The sequence below is a fragment of the Pongo abelii genome, chromosome 4, assembly GCF_028885655.2.
Source record: "Pongo abelii isolate AG06213 chromosome 4, NHGRI_mPonAbe1-v2.0_pri, whole genome shotgun sequence".
Taxonomy (NCBI): Eukaryota; Metazoa; Chordata; class Mammalia; order Primates; family Hominidae; genus Pongo; species Pongo abelii.
The window spans coordinates 180,012,327-180,030,336 of record NC_071989.2 but is presented as its reverse complement, the minus strand read 5'-3'; the positions used below and the strand labels follow the sequence as shown (position 1 = coordinate 180,030,336).

Below are 18,010 nucleotides of genomic sequence, written 5' to 3'. Positions count from 1 at the left end.
AAGCCCAAGACTAGTGAGATTCTGCCACTTACTAAGTAATGTTGAGCAAGTTGCTTACCCTTTAAACCTTAGTTTCCTCAAATATAAAAAGGATGAGAGTAGTACCTAATCTGTGGAATTTTTGAGAAGATTAAAATGGGTAATTTATGTGAAGGACCTCTAATAGTCCTGGTATACAGTAAAATTTTCATAAGTGTTACCTATTATTTTTATTGGAATGTCTCTTTTCTTTGTGCTTTGTCTGGACTAGATACTAGAAAATAGATATATGTTCTAAGTGGGTATGTGAGTAGCTTTAGTAGTAGTTAGAGGGGAGAGGGTCTTAATGAAAGGTAACATAACTTCTAATATTAAATAATGGGTCTAGTCTTTGAGTCTTGCAAAGAAATAAAGTAGTAAGAAAAGTGATAGAAAAAAAGTCAGGAGAAAAACAGAATGGTCTGTGATATTTGGTGTTATTTTATCTCAAGAACTTATCTACATCACCTATATTGCCAGATTCAAATCTTTCATCCTCATTTTTTGAGTCAATACAAGTTCCTGCTTCCTATCTCCAAAGTAAGTTTTCAGCTCACTGAGTAAGTAGATGATCACTGTGTCCAATAAGTTATCAAAGTTTTCCCATTCAGATCAATAGGTCCATCCAATTGTCCAAATTTGCTTTTCTTTTTTCTTTTTTTCTTTTTTTTTTTTGAGATGGAGTCTCACTCTGTTGCCCAGGCTGGAGTGGCATGATCCTGGCTCACCGCAAGCTCTGCCTCCCGGGTTCACACCATTCTCCCGCCTCAGCCTCCCGAGTAGCTGGGACCACAGGCGACTGCCACCACGCCCGGCTAAGTTTTTGTATTTTTTTTAGTAGAGACGAGGATTCACTGTGTTAGCCAGGATGGTCTTGATCTCCTGACCTCGTGATCTGCCTGCCTCAGCCTCCCAAAGTGCTGGGATTACAGGCGTTAGCCACCGTGCCCAGCCCAAATTTTCTTTACTAAATTAATGTACACAGACATGGGGTTCCAGAACACCATCATTAGTTTTAAATTATTAAAAGAGTTTTTAGGTGATGGGCTCCCAAGGGGCATTCTCTCACAGCAGGAACAGAAAGGGGCTACCTTTCAGAAATAAATACAATATTACTGATCTCTGACACTAGACTATTGGTTCTAGGTTGCTTCTCCTATTGTAGGATATAAAATATCAAGGATCTAGCTTAGTTCTTTTGTGACTGATGGCTAGCCAGGACTAGACAACCAATCTTCAGTTAAAGAAATGAGTCTTTTCCTTGGGAAATAAAACAGCTAGTATGGAGATGAAACTTATGATATTGGCATTATCAGTCATCACACTCTGAAACTGATCATTCCTGGACTCATGCCTAAATACATACATAGCCAATGTGATACAGTGAAAAGCAAACTGGGTTCAGAGTAAGATGATGTGGTTGAAACCAAGGGTCTGCCACTAAACAAGCTTTTAATTCTGAAATTGTTTCATATTTCTGCAAAATGATATTCATATATATTAAACAGAACATTGCTGAGAAGACTAAATGAGAAAATGTAATGAATAATTCAGCAAAGCGGTTAAATGCAAAGTAGAAACTCATTGCAGGTTAGATTAAGGTTGAAGATAAACTGTATTCTCAAATGATGTTTCCTAGATATTTCTCATTCTACATTACCTGAAAATACAGGATTCATAACTTACAACATGGATAATGTTTTAACCCCCAACACCTTAATCTTTAGGAAGGTTAGAGAGTATCATGTGTTAGGCAGCCGCACCTGCTGGAAAGTGTGGTATGACAGCCCACAGCTCATGAATGCAAATGACCAGATAAAAAGGGCAGGTGAGAACTGGCACCAACAAGCATGAAAACATTTCTAATGAGTCAGAAAAGTGGGCCAAGAGGGAGCATGGAAGGAAGTGACCATGAAAACTGAGAGACAGAAATGGACAATAAATGGTCAAAAGGCTTAAGAAAAAAAAAAGGTTACAACAAAACTTGAGAATTGCAATTCTCAGCAAATGGAAAGCCACCAGTACTAAGGTGTTCAGCACATTTCAAAATTTTCTATTATGTTATAATTTTTCTTGTTAAAAGTTTCCAACTAAACTTATTGGGCATAGGAGATTTTCCATGGAAATGCATTTCCAATTTTGTAATGGGTGTCAACCAGAAAATGCAATTCACATAGGAGAAACTTGTTTCAAAGCCAACTTGCTTAAACACATCTATTCAGTAAAGCAAGGGATACTGGCGCTGGGGAGCCACGCAAGGCCTAGGGGAAAACAAAATTCCAATAAGTATGCCAAATGTGCTTTTATATTTCAAGACTCCTTCAAAAGAAACATTATGGGGAGATAAAAATTAGGAAAACACTGAACTTAAGTAATTTAAAATGTTGAAAAAATATTTTGCATTTATGTTTTATAACCAAGTGCTTTTCTCACATTTGTCCCAAGGCAGCAGATAAAGCGCTATATTCACCATTGCTAATACTAGCAATTGGAACATGCTCTTTGGCAAGGCAGAAATAAGATAATTGTTCAACATAGGCTGGCTTTTCAGAAATACTGGAAGCATTGCCTGTAATTATAGACATCTGTCACTGCTAGCCACTCAGTACTAACCCTGACATCAATATACAACCATAGCACTAAACTGCCTGCAGGCATAGCAATGGAGACCAGATACGCTAGGCAGGCAATCTGCTGCTTCATCCAAACTATCTGTCAAAGGTTCCCAACCACAAATAGCTCTTACATTTTGTATCCTTAGGATAATATGTTGATTTATTTTAGATTCTCTAATATTTACAGTCTAGACCATCTACTAAAATAAAGATACAAAACTTATGGCTAATGGATGCAGTTACTGTTCACAGTCATCATAAAAGGTCATAGCTCAACCCTCAAATGTTAAAAATTGATGGCAGCTTTAACCATGTGCTATCATACAGATGTTTCCTTTTGTAGAGGCAATTATTTTCTAAGGCAATTCAAAATGGTAAATACAATCTTTCATCAGCAAATATGTTGCCACATTGTTTTAGTAGAAATGCTCATATTTTGAAGCCCGTTTTAAGAAGTAAAGACAAGTTTCAATGTTCATCACTGAAGAGTCCAGATCATCAGTTTGGGTTTAGCTTTATACACAGCACCTTATTTGGCAATCCCTATATAAATGATGTAATATCAAAAACTAGGAAATGGTACTGAAGAATAAAATACTTAGTTAATGAATGAGTCAACTGACATAATGTTGCCGGGTATAAAACCTACTGAAATATACATGCACATGTACCTTCATATTTTTATAAGACACACTGTAGCTTTAAACATCACCCTCTGTTTTCTTTTAAACAGCCAGAGAAGCAAGCTGAAAATTATTAGAAATTTAGACTAATTAGGAATAAACATTCACAATTATCATAATGTGTTACTAAAAACCCAGATATTTCTTGGTCTGATCACAACAGCCAATGCTGAAGAAAAACTATTAATTACTGACAGACAGTTAGCTTACAAGTGAGCTGCATTTTAAAAACCTCCTTTAAAATACAATTGCTAAATGCCTTACAGTGCTGTAACGTGAGACAGGTTCAAATCTTATTATTTCACTGAAATTAAAACCTAAGTTTTAATACTGTTCAAGTCGAACAATGATTCCACACTTTATTGCTTTTGAAATCCCTTGATGATCATAGGGAAAAATGCCCCGGAGAAAAAAAGACTGTTTTCGATAAACAGAAAATACAGTTTGCACTCTTAGCCTCTTTGTCATCACAAAAAAAGGATTTAATGCCAATTCTTTAAAAAAAGACTTTTTTCCCCACAAAATGTGCACCTTGTGTGCCATTTGTAAAATCAGTTCACTTTCTTTTATTTATTACTGCAGCGCGGCAAGGCAATAAAGAAGCTACCGATAGCTAATAAATTACATGCCTTTTAAAACAATTCTCTTGCTACAAAAACATGTAACTACAAAGGTTTACATTTACATGGTACATCATATGAAATGTCTATATTTGTGTCCTATTAACCATTTTGGCAAATTGTGGACTTTTACCAAATAGCTAATAGGAAAAAAAATACAGTGATCCACACATGTTCACGACATGAAAGCCGTTCTAGAAAACTACTCATGTATTTGCACTTTATAAAAATACTCCAAAATTTATTTTAAAAACATTTAAATAAATTATTTCACACATCAAAATGGTACTCAAGGATCTTCTAATCAGGATTACACTTTACTCAATTACTGAGAACTAAGAAAGTACCTTTTTCTTCTAATTTATGTTCCTGGTATCACATAGTCTTTTAAAAATCATAATTTTAGCAGTTACTTAAAATAAATTATATAGAAGGTAAGATCGCTGGAATGTAACCCAGAATGTACCAATTCTGATTCTTAATGAATGTAATATAGTACTTGTAGAAAGATATAGAAACTAGGTAATTTCAGAAACATTAAGGAACATCTGCTCATAATCCTTCTTTTAAAAGAATATTATCTTCACATATCCATAAGAATTGCTTTTAAAATCTTAATGAAAGTAAGCTATTTTGTGTCTCTGGTTTGTCTATGTACAAATGAATTCTGAAATAACTATACTCCAATTTACAGGATTAAGTTGTTAAATTAATCAGGGCATTTTCTTAATGCTTTCATACTCCAATCTTATGATGAGAATATATTTATGAGGTAGTGTATTGCCTTTTATTATTAATTTCCTCCATTTCCTGTAATAGCTATCATAGCTGTGGCTCTTTTGTGCGTGATTCATACTTACAAAATTTCAACTTTGTTAATTATGCATGATGAACAATGCGTCAATGTTCAAAGCACAAACAACTTTGTTTCATTTCATCTTTACTTCAAGATGACAATCCACTATATAAATGAATGAAAATTTTATATTCTGTAGCACTCAATTTCTCCATTCAAATCTACTTTTTCTCCTTTCTTTTAAAATCAGTTTGATTAGGAATTTGTGGGAGTTATCTTTCTTGAAGGGTTCACTAAAATAAGTTTATTTCATTTTCACAGATTATGGAATTGGGGATTATCATCATAAATCATAATTGTATAACATATATTAATGTATGTGGAGAACTCTGCTATATTTCATAACTTATTTTTGCTTCTTTTTTAATAGTAAATGATCATTTGCTGAAATCATCATTGCCTTTTCCCACACTGTAGTTGATATTAAATGATATTATTCTCAAATAGTGATCAAGAAAAATAACTGACAAAATATCCACTTTCTCTATGGCTACTTTCTGTACCTCCTACATCTCATTCATAAAATTTTATTTTAAATCTTTAATTACTTGGATTATCCTCTTTTTGGCTGAGGGAAGGCTAATTATATTCTCCCTCTTGCATCGCTAAGAATGTACAATCAAAATAGGCACAGCTAGGTATCATTAATGCCATATATATATACATACATATGTGTGTGTGTGTGTGTGTGTGTGTACACACACACACATATATATATATATATATATATTTTTTTTTTTTTTCTAGATGGAGTCTCGCTCTGTCGCCCAGGCTGGAGTGCAGTGGCGCGATTTCAGCTCACTGCAACCTCTGCCTCCCGGGTTCAAGCCATTCTCCTGCCTCAGCCTCCTGAGCAGCTGGGATTACAGGTGCCCCGCCACCATGCCCGGCTAATTTTTTGTATTTTTAGTAGAGACAGGGTTTCATTCTGTTGGCCAGGCTGGTCTCAAAACTCCTGACCTCAGGTGATCCACGTACTTCGGCCTCCCAAAGTGTAGGGATTACAGGCGTGAGCCACTGCACCCAGCCTAATACAATACTTTAGATGGCAAAATCAAATAGTGGTTAGATTTCTTGAGGTTATACAGTCGAATGGTTTCCCCAACTTCCTGTTTTCACTGTTGGACAATGCTGTTTCTTAGCTGCTAGGGAAAAATATGTATTCACTGACATTTGTTCTAGTAAATCCAAAGTAAACACTATATTAAATGCTATTTCATTCAATACACATAAAATAATCTTGGCTGGGCATGGTAGCTCACATCTGTTGTAATCCCAGCATTTTGGGAGGCCAAGGTGGGCAGATCATTTGAGGTCAGGAGTTCAAGATCAGCTTGGCCAATATGGGGAAACCCCGTCTCTACTAAAAATACAAAAAAATTAGCTGGGTGTGGTGGCGCATGCCTGTAATCTCAGCTACTCAGGAGGCTGAGGCAGGAGAATGGTGTGAACTCAGGAGGCGGAGCTTGCAGTGAGCCGAGATCGTGCCACTGCACTCCAGCCTGGGCGACAAAGCGAGACTCCATCTCAGAAAAAAAAATCTTCACTTGCACATAAAATAATCTTCGCACCTATCAGAAAGTGGAAATGGCAGGTAGTTGTTGGTGCCAACTGAGAGGAGTAGGTCAAATTCATTTGTTTTACTAATTGTCTTCTTAGAAAAGATGGAATATTCACTTTGTCCTCAACCCCCTTAATTTGGTAAAAAAAAAAAAAAAACAAAAAAAAACCAAAAACTCAAGTGAACTGTTATTTAGATTTCTTGGTCTTGTTTGCAATTTTTTTTTTTTTTTTTTTTTTTTGAGATGGAGTTTTGCTCTTGTTGCCCAGGCTGGAGTGCAGTGGTGTGATCTTGGCTCACAACCTCCGCCTCCTTGGTTCAAGAGATTCTCCTGCCTCAGCCTCCCGAGTAGCTGAGATTACAGGCATGTGCCACCATGCCTGGCTAATTTTGTATTTTTAGTAGAGACGGGGTTTCTCCATGTTGGTCAGGCTGGTCTTGAACTCCCGACCTCAGGTGATCCGCCTGAGGATTACAGGCATGAGCCACTGCGCTCAGCCTGTTTGCAATCTTGAATGGAAAAGTGGAAAACGTGAAGCTGAACACTTCTGTTCTCTTTTTGCACCAATATGCAACTCTTGGTCCTATCTTACTTCCCTGTGTATGTTATATACAGAAGTGAATGACACTAAAAGAAACCCAAGCACCCCCTGGGTGTCAGTCTTCCCCTGTCTTCCCCAAGATTTCATCAGTTATCTTCCAATATGTTCCCAGTATTCTGCATATCAGTCATGGGCCTCATTATATTGAACAACGATTACCTATTAACTTTGTGTTCTCCACCAGTCTGTGATGGCAGGAGTATCTTTCCCTAGGCAATACTGTGTCCCACTGTTTAGCATATAATAAACAGATTTGTAATGATAAGTATTTGTATAATAAATGAAAGAAAAAAAAAGAGTGCCACTAATCTAGCCAAAAATAACATTCTTACAGACTCTGTATAAATCTTTTTCTAATGTACAATTCTTGAAAACTAAACACTGGCTGGTTCCAACCCACTGTTTCCTAATAAGATGCTGCTCTAATTAACAACACCTACTTCAGAAATATGACTAGGATCAGAATAAAATTTCTCTCCTTCTGTCACCATAAAGTCTGACCATCTCACTCTAATTGATATCCAATCAATCAATGAGAAAATAGGTGATAATCTAGCACTGTCCTAGTTGTATGACAGATACAAGATATGTATAGACACTGCCCCTTTCCTCAAGAATCTCAAACCTTGCTAAGAAAATAAGGACACAGAGCATAAAATGCTCTAGGAGCAAGATCAGGAATTACACTTCATCATTTAATGGATTTAGAGTTAGAAGGACCTAAGGTCAAATCTTGTGAATGCCACTTCCTACCTATGTACTCTTAGTTGAGTTACTCTACTATAGAAATGACGTTAATGACACCTTCGTCATAAGATTATTTTGAGACTTATAAGATACAATGCACGTAGAAGGTTTATCATCATAGTGACTGGCGTATAATAAACAATAAATGAGTGCGAGCATTGCCATTTTTAAGTTTTAACAGCATATATGATCCAGGTACTAAAAACTGTGTGTATGACTAAATAGAACTTTAAAGGATGGGGATTGTATGAGTGTGGGCAGAAGGAGGAAGAGAACAGTATGATTCAAGTTAAAAATGGGAGTCAGCCTGACAGAGGGGAGCTGTGGAAACTAAAAACTGGACAGTAGATGGAGCTAGATTATGGAGAACCTTAAAAGCCAGAGTACTGGCTTGATGTCATGAGCAACAGGGAGATTTCTAAGTGGGAAGAACCCTAGGACAAGAGTGACGTTTAAGATTTGTCTGACTACATTGTGCATGATAGTTCAGAATCAGAGGGGTAAAGCTTGTATCTTTCTGGGGCCCTTTTTTTTTTTTTTTTTTTTTGAGATAGAGTCTCATTCTGTCGCCCAGGCTGGAGTGCAATAGCGATCTCAGCTCACTGCAACCTCCGCCTCCCGGGTTCAAGCGATTCTTTACCTCAGCCTCTTGAGTAGCTGGGATTGCAGGCACGTGCCACCATGCCTGGCTAATTTTGTACTTTTTTTTTTAGTAGAGACAAGGTTTCACCATGTTGGCCAGGCTGGTCTCGAACTCCTGACCTCAAGTGATCCTCCTGCCTCGGCCTCCCAAAGTGCTGGGATTACAGGCATGAGTGAGCTACCGCGCCCAGCTTCTGGGGCCCTTTATTGCCTCTGTTACCATGTGTTCTTTCTCCTTCATATTCTGAGTTTCATGGACATCTTACTCTGGTTTCTCACTTTTCTAATTATTTTCAGTTAGAAATTTCTATTCTTCACATTCTTGAATTGAGACTGCCCTCCGCCCTCATATACCCAGTTCCTTGGGGGAGTTCATCTGCTCCCAAGAGTTCAATTAAATATATACCAAAATGACCCTAAATCCACAGTTCTGAATGCAGAAAAACCAGCCCTCTCTGGTTTAGTTGTATTACTGAAGAAAGGTAGTTAGGTTTGGGAATTGAAAAGAAATGTCAAGGTGGCAAAATGGCAACAATTTTGGCTCTTTTTCCTTGGTTCGAGAAAGGCTAGGAACTTGAAGGAGGCGATTACCACTGCCTAGGTTAATTATATAAGAACACGATGCATCAGCTCAATGGCTCACCTAGTTCATAACTTTCTCTCATTAACGCTTCAATGAACTACCTTCCACCAATGACCATTAACCTCATAGGGTTAGAAATGTAGCCCAGATATTTATACCTTTTCATAATAACTTGTTGAAAATCTTTAATTCATGAACTTAAGACTATTTATATTTTTAGTTTGTGCCATTGCTTGGGACAAGTTCTGTAAATTTTATTATTGACCAGAGAAAGTGGAATTGCTTCTTATTTTCCCTGAAATTAACATATATTTAAGGAGACTCTTGAATTTAAATATTTCAGAAATTTTCAAGTCCTGCCATTATCCTAACTAAAAAACCAAAAACCTGATCTTGCCTTTCAAGTGTTTAAATTCCTAGGCCAAAGAGGCCTGACTCTTTCATAATATTGATTTCTATGGTCTTTATGAGCTTTGCTCTAGAAAAGTGAAATATAAATATGGATTATATCTACTAACACTGTGCCTTTAAATTGTTTGAACTGAACCTCCACTTATAGCATCTTTAAGGTCTATTTTGTACAGATCACATTTCTGGGTAGTGACAAAGGTCAAAAAAATGTTAACATAGCCATTCTATTCTGACTATAATCTTGAAAGGTTACTAGAGGCCCCAGTAGACAGATATAAACTTTAAGGAAAAAGCAAATTCTCTGCTGTAATTTTTTACAGAGACCTCAACTAGTTCATTTTCTTTTTAAAGTAAAAGCATTTTTGAAAAACCTTGCAAAACGCAAAAGCAGCGGACCAAGTTCCAACAGTGTTCCTCAATGACAAAAGGAACAAAATGTCTGCAGACAATTAGAAAAGAGCTAGGAATTTAACAAACCAAATGAAGTGTGTTCACTTCTAACTAAACAAAATGCACCACTTCTGACTCCTTATGCAGAAACTTTGGATCACATAATCATCTCTTGGGTGTGACAGAATTTTTGAAAAGCAATGTAAAAACCAGAGTTCAAATCTCCAGTCACAAATGTGAGCATGAACAATTTCCTCAACTTCTTGAAGAATCATTTTTTTCATCTATAAAATGAGGACAATAATATCCACCTTGCAAGGCTGTAGAGAAGATTTCTGATAATGTGGACAAAATGCCTAGCATAGTATCTGGTGCAAAATAGGTATTTATAAATACTATATATTTTTATTGAGACTATCACTTGCCTATCATCTAGTAGGTAAGCTTATAAAAAATTAGTACCTTTCATCAAATTGTGTCATGCTTTTTTCTTTTCTTTCTTTTTTTAATGAGAGGGGACATATAAACTAATATTTACATTCAATCATTATGAATCTGTTATTAGTGTTATCACACTATGGCCAAGTACCTATTTAGACAAATTAAACTTTGATTTCTAAGAATAAGTAATTGGGAAGGGAGAAAAACATTTTAATTATATAACATTTAACACATTGCACCTAAATTAAAAAGTAATTATTCTCTGGAGGATTAAATGGGAATACCCTAAAAACACAAAGGTTTTAAAGAGTGGTATAGATTCCCAGCTTACTGTGAAAAATTCCCAACTACTTTCAAACATTTTAACAACTCCGAAATGGCTGACAGCAGGTAAACAGAATATAAAAGCAGATGGTTCGGACAATCTGAATACAAGAAAAGCAGGTGTTTAGCAAAACAGAAGCATTTGCCAGTTTGCCAATGCTGCTGGTTCCTGCTTCAACACTCTGCTTGCCTCCCCCTATCCCCACATCTGTTCACTAGTACTTACGTGACACATTAAATTGACACAGAGGATGAAGACTAACAACCTGCAAACCAAGAGTCTACAGAGGAGATCGCTGTTATTTTAAAATAGGATTTCCTCTTCTTTGAGGTTTCTCTCACTATTTTAATCTTAGAAAGGTGGAAAAATGTGTCTTTCCTCACAAGTAAGACACGTTCCGTAGATTTAAGAGAATTATTTTCAAAAGAGCACAATAAAGAGATATTAAGGCCTGGCTTACAAAACACATTAATATAGATAGATGCAAACTAATTCAAAGCTTAAGCCATGTCTACAGAGTATACTCTATATTGCTCAAGTACAGTAAACAAAGAAAGTTACCATAAATTAGCTTCTAGACACTGAAAGAAAGCAATCATAGCGTGTCTTTACCAGATGTGGAACGAAACTACGCATTTCTCACAAAATCTTTCACTTTTGTTTTGCCTCTGAACAAACTAATCTAGGGACTTAAAGGAGATTATGATATAATTTAGAAGGAGGCTGATACAGTAAGTGAAATACGGTAAGTGAAAAGAATAAAATTAACAGTCATGTAGTAAGAGAACCCAAGATAGGAAACAGTTCTCCTGTTTAGATATTTTTATTTGTGTGATATGGGATTTTGGGGAGAAAATATATATAACTATGTGGACTTCAGTGGACACATGAAAAATGAGCACAGCTCAGAGCTCAGTAAAAAATGGAACAGTAAAAAAGATCCATGGTATCTCCAAAAGAGGTCAGGGATGCTAACAGTGGATGTTGGTAGATATCAAATGAGGAAAGGGGCCTTTTACAGTGGCCAGGGAAGTTGAGGTGATTTTATAGAATGGGTGAAGACAGTAGGTAAAGTTACATAGCTTGTACGTGGTAGCTACAGAACCTATGGTTAGGTTTACTTTACCAGCAATCAGCCTCTTAGTTGGCTATTCTAGTTTTTACCACATCACTTGTACTGAAGTTTCAGGGACAGGGATGATGACAATAATATGAACAGCTATTGTTTACTGAGTGCTCATTATGGGCAAGCACTATACTAAGCACTTTATATACTTTATCTCATTTAATCAACATGGTAAGTCTATGAAGCAGGTAGACGTTAATATCACAATTTTACCACTGAAGAAATCACATTAATATCACACCAATCACATTAACATCACAATTTACCACAAAAGAAATTGAGACCCAGAGAAGTTATGTGTCTATTGAGTCACATAATCTGTACGTGACAGGGCTGGGACTTAAATCCAAGTCAGAATAATGTCAAAGCCCATACTCTTAACCAATTACTTTATATATATGAACATGAAATGCTCTCTCTATCTCTATCTATATCTATATCTATATCAATATAGATATATAGACAAGTATCTCAATACTAGAAGGATTAAACTATACACTATTTACAAGTATCTGATAGCATCAAATGTGGTTTCATATTCATTTATACTATCAAAAATTCATACTTTAAATGGGTTTTTCCATATAATATTGAGGTTTTACTAATTAAAGTCATTTAATATCTGAGATTAAAAATTTTATCTTTCTTTAGCTGTTTAGAAAAGATGATTATGGCCAGGTGTGGTGGCTCATGCCTGTAATCTCAGTACTTTGGGAGGCTGAAGTGGGTGGATCATGAAGTCAGGAGTTCAAGACTAGCCTGGCCAAAATGGTGAAACCCCATCTCTACTAAAAATATAAAAGTTAGCTGGGCATGGTGGCGGGTGCCTGTAATCCCAGCTACTCGGAAGGCTGAGGCAGGAGAATTGCTTGAACCTGGGAGGTGGAGGTTACAGTGAGTGGAGATCCCGCCACTGCCCTCCAGCCTGGGGGACAGAGCAAGACTGTCTCAAACACACACACACACACACACACACACACACACACACACACACACAGCAAGACTGTCTCAAACACACACACACACACACACACACACACACCCACCCACCCACCCACCCACCCACCCACCCAGAAAAGATGATTACATAATAATTCTACTTTTTCTTCCATGTTTTTCTTAGACTTCAGCACAAAATAATAGCAAATGTTTATAAAAATGTATATGCCACTCATTGTGCTAACCCGGGGCTTCTCAACTTCAATACTACTGACATTGAAGGTCAGATAATTCTTTGTTGTGGGGCTGTCTTGTGCACTGCAAAATGCACCTGGACTCTATCACTAGATGACAGTGGCACCCCTCTCCCAAATTGTGACAACCAAAAATACCTTTAAATATCATCAAATGTCCTCTGGAAACTGCCGTCTGCACTAAGTAATTTACACATATTTACTAATTTAACGGTCACATATACCATAAGATGGTACTATTACTATTCTACTTTTATAAATGAGGAAACTGTGATAGTACGATTTGACGTAAGAGAATAAGTGGTAGAGTTAGAATTTAAATTTAAGCAATTCAACTCTAGCAACTGTACATTCACCTAGCACACTATACTTCTTCTCCAACAAAATAAAAAAGTAGACTTCTTAGCCCTAAAGGATTATGAAGGATATATGTATGTATTTTCTGGTTTAACTTGCTACTATTACCTGGGTAGAAGTTAAGGGAGATATAAAGACTGGGCTCACATAGCTCCAAGTTCCCTGCTCTGTACTGCTTATCTTAAGATGGCATAATATAGAAGTTGTTCTATTTTGGGGGGTTAAGAACTTCTTTGTGAATATGATCAAAGATATTTACCCTCTCCCAGAAAAATATACAATACATTACATACCGTTTTTTTTTGGTCTTAGAGGATATTACCTGCAGAACCTGAGTTTAATTTCTGTCCCAACAATTACCAACTGTATGACTTTGAAAAAGTCACTTAACCATGTTGACCGCTAAGGTCCCCTCTGTGAAACGAAGAAAAGTGCATTTACCCTATATGATTGTTGTGAAGCTTAAAATGATTACATGTGTGAAACACCTAGCAGAATACTGGCACGTAGAAGTTACACAATAAACAGCATTCCTCCTCTTGATAATTACATTTTCTTGTTCTGCCCTTTCTACAAAGAAAGCCTTATCCACTTTTCAATATGCTCTGAGATTTTTGGGCACACTGCTTATCATCCATGTCTTCCTTCAACTCTTATATGCATAGAAGATAAATTATGTCTTTATCCTTATTTGTTAGCTTAGAGGATATTATTTGGTCACCTCATCCCAATGCCCAAGGCTTAAGGTAAAAAAGAAGGAAAAGAAGGCATTCCTCCTTGGCTGTGTTTCCTTACCAATGTTAGAAGTAGAATTTTATGGGATTGTTGCAAGGAATAGAAAAACTTTATGTAAAATGTTTGAGATTGCCTATTATAGGTGATTTTTTAAATTATACTTTAAGTTTTAGGGTACATGTGCACAATGTGCAGGTTGGTTACATACGTATACATGTGCCATGCTGGTGTGCTGCACCCATTAACTCGTCATTTAGCATTAGGTATATCTCCTAATGCTATCCCTCCCACCTCCCCCCACCCCACAACAGTCCCCAGAGTGTGATGGGAGAAAATTTTCACAACCTACTCATCTGACAAAGGGCTAATATCCAGAATCAACAATGAACTCAAACAAATTTACAAGAAAAAAAACAAACAACCCCATCAAAAAGTAGGCAAAGGATATGAACAGACACTTCTCAAAAGAAGACATTTATGCAGCCAAAAGACACATGAAAAAATGCTTATCATCACTGGCCATCAGAGAAATGCAAATCAAAATCACAATGAGATACCATCTCACACCAGTTAGAATGGCAATCATTAAAAAGTCAGGAAACAACAGGTGCTGGAGAGGATGTGGAGAAATAGGAACACTTTTACACTGTTGGTGGGACTGTAAACTAGTTCAACCATTGTGGAAGTCAGTGTGGCGATTCCTTAGGGATCTAGAACTAGAAATACCATTTGACTCAGCCATCCCATTACTGGGTATATACCCAAAGGACTATAAATCATGCTGCTATAAAGACACATGCACACGTATGTTTATTGTGGCACTATTCACAATAGCAAAGACTTGGAACCAACCCAAATGTCCAACAATGATAGACTGGATTAAGAAAATGTGGCACATATACACCATGGAATACTATGCAGCCATAAAAAAGGATGAGTTCATGTCCTTTGTAGGGACAAGGATGAAATTGGAAATCATCATTCTCAGTAAACTATCGCAAGGACAAAAACCAAACACCGCATGTTCTCACTCATAGATGGGAACTGAACAACGAGAACACAATGAGAACAAAGAGAACACAGGAAGGGGAACATTATAGGTGATTAACAAATGTTTTTTCTTCTTCCTGGGGCCTATTATACACAATATGGGGTTTCCTCTAAGATGTTATCCTTTGAGTATCTAAAAACCCACATTATTAATTAAAGTAATATGTTTCCCTTACTTTTGGGGGGATTAGTTTTTAAAGAAGAGTTAATCCACTACACGACTTCATAGAAACACTATTTTTTGGGAATGAAATATGGATCCCATTATGCGGCTTCCAGGAGATGAGACATGACATATACTTTGGGCCTATTTCAATTAACAATTTCATTACTGTCATGAGCAACTTTTGGTGTGGGCCTTCTCGAAGCTGTGTAATTGGTTCTCGCTTGTTATGCAATCTTTCTCTATTGCGCTGATAAAAATATTTCATTATTTTTGCTAGTATCAAAACATTCAGAAATCTCCAAAAGAGCTGTTGAGAAAAGTATGGAGGACCAGGGAGCAGAGGAACCTTGGAATGATGTAAGGGCAAGTCTACTCCTATGGCCTTTAGAATATGCATTGTTTCTAAGAATTTATACTAAAGAAAAGTTTCTGCTTCTCTTCTGTATTTCATTAAAAAAAAAAAAGACAAATAAATCTTGCTTAGGAGAAAGTGTAATACAGATTTTATTTTAAAGCACAGGTGATCTAAGGTTTGGAGACAGAGAATGCTAAGATACTAGCTTACCCAGAATTCTGATTGAGTCTGGAGCATAATGTCAAGAAAAATGGCCCCCAAAGACCAACTGTTTGGGGCTTTTGATGAGAAAGAGAGCCTTAGGTTTCTTAGGAACCATTGCTAAGGTTACTTACTAAAGTAACGTAAGATAAGAAATCTGGCTTGACTTTTCTTTATATACAGAAGCCCTGGTATTTAATATCTAGCCTTCATAGTATATGCTAAAGCACTTTTTGATAAAACAATAGCTCTTTCAATTTAATATCATGCAAGCATCACACAAATAATTTAACACTGTATTTAGTCACAAAATAGCCAAGCGAAATATAAAATTCTCTCCCAACAGGCTGCTTCTCCATATATCTTTATGCCTGGAGCCAAAATCCATCACAAGCGAGAATACTCAAGAGAAATAGTAATATAAAAATCTTGTGTCCTTCCCATTCTCAGTTCCTCTGAACCAATGCAGAGCGGTCCATGGTCTATGACATCCAAAGAAGATCATGACAAAAGAAACTACAAATTATCCTGTCTCACAGTAAGTCATAATGTCATTTCAAGTGAAGCAAAACACAAAAAGGGATTTCACAGATAGTCAAACACTCAGTTTTAAAAGGTCCTCCAAATCTGATCTATGCTGTTGTGGCAGGCAGAGACCATAAAGGACAAAACACCTTTAACAAAACAAGACATAATGAACACTTATTGCCATTGGGGAAGGCAATGGGGGCACCATTCACAGCCATCAATAAGTGAAAGAGGCAAGATGGCTGAAGGGCAACCTGCAGTTGGTATTTTTTTCCCTCTAGGACTAGGCCACTGCCACCAGAATAATTCTTTTTTTGAAATAAATAAATGATCAATCACATCTCTTACCTAGTTAAAAATATTCAATGGCACCCTATTTCTTTTTCTTTCTTTTTTTTTGAGATAGGGTCTTGCTCTGTCACCCAGGCCGTAGGGCAGCGGCATGATTTTGGTTCACTGTAACCTCCACCTCCTGGGCTCAAGCGATCCTCTTACCTCACCTCAGCCTCCTGAGTAACTGGGAGTAGTGCACATCACCATTCCTAGCTAATTTTTTGTATTTTTGGTAGAGACAGGGTTTCATCATGTTGCCCAGGCTGGTCTCAAACACCTGTGCTCAAGTGATCCACCCGCTTTGGCCTCCCAAAGTGTTGAAATTACAGGCATGAGCCACCACGCCCAGACGGCAGCCTATTTCTTACAGGGTAAAACCTTCCTTCCTTAGCTTGCTGTGGAGCATCTTTCCTGTTCTGGCCCTTCCCAACTATAGTAATAACCCTTCCCCTAATTGCTATTGTATCATCCCAGAATGTTACCCCCCCAGTCCCTCTGACAGGGACTAATCATGGCATGCTCTTTAATACCCCCATGGCTTTCTGTCTACTGTTCCCTCAGCTGGGAATAATCATCCTCTCCTTTCCAACCTGGCAAAATCATCTCCATCTTTAAGACCTGGTTCAAACATGATTTCTCTTAGGATGCTTCTCTTGACCTCTTTCATATGGAACTTCATACATTTCCCCTGTCATTCTGTGCTGTCAATTATTTGCTCATCCATCTGTCTCTTCCACTCATCCGTGAGCTCTAAGCATAGTGACTGGGATACAGCAGATGTTCAATAAATGTTTACCGAAGAAATGAATAAACTACAACACTGAAAGACCTACTCCAGCAAGTGGAATGCCCTTGGAAAGGTAATTCGTATTTCTAGGCCTTAAACTGCCATCTGTAAAATTAGGAAATGGTGAAAAAATTTTTTTAAAGATGCGAAACCATCTCTTTAAATAAGGGCTTACCTGGAAGGCCAATATGAGAAAGTAAGTGATAAAGAAAGTAAGCACTTAAAATAAAGTGCTCTGTTTCACGGAAGGAGAAGATAACTTGCCAAGCTCCTCCTCCTCCCCTCCCTGCCCAAACCACGGAGCAAACAGAAAAACTACTAGACTATATATTATATGATCTCTTCCAGTTGTAGTATTCTATGATTCCATGACGTTATTCAATAGTGTTTCATAGTAACACATACAAGAATTATTAAGTGGAAAATTCCTTTGTTCTGTCATCCTTTAGGAACAAAAACTTCCATTTGGAACTCTTATTTTCCCACAGTGGATTATTTTGTGGAGGTATCAAATTTGGACTAGCTGTGCTACACAACAGTGAGTAATTATGGAGCTGTTTATCCCACTAGCTTACCAGATAAAAGCAGGTGATTTGTGACAATCATTAATTTTAGGTACAAAATACTGCAATGGATAAAATAGATTTTAAAAATAAAAAACAAACTGTTGATTAATCTTTTAAGA

The 18,010-nt window shown here is 37.0% G+C and overlaps 1 protein-coding gene across 13 annotated transcripts in view; it reads right to left on the bottom strand.

The window, feature by feature from the left end:
- RANBP17 (RAN binding protein 17) overlaps positions 1-18,010 on the bottom strand; it is a 434,785-nt gene that overhangs the window by 138,495 nt on the left and 278,280 nt on the right. The window lies entirely within an intron of this gene.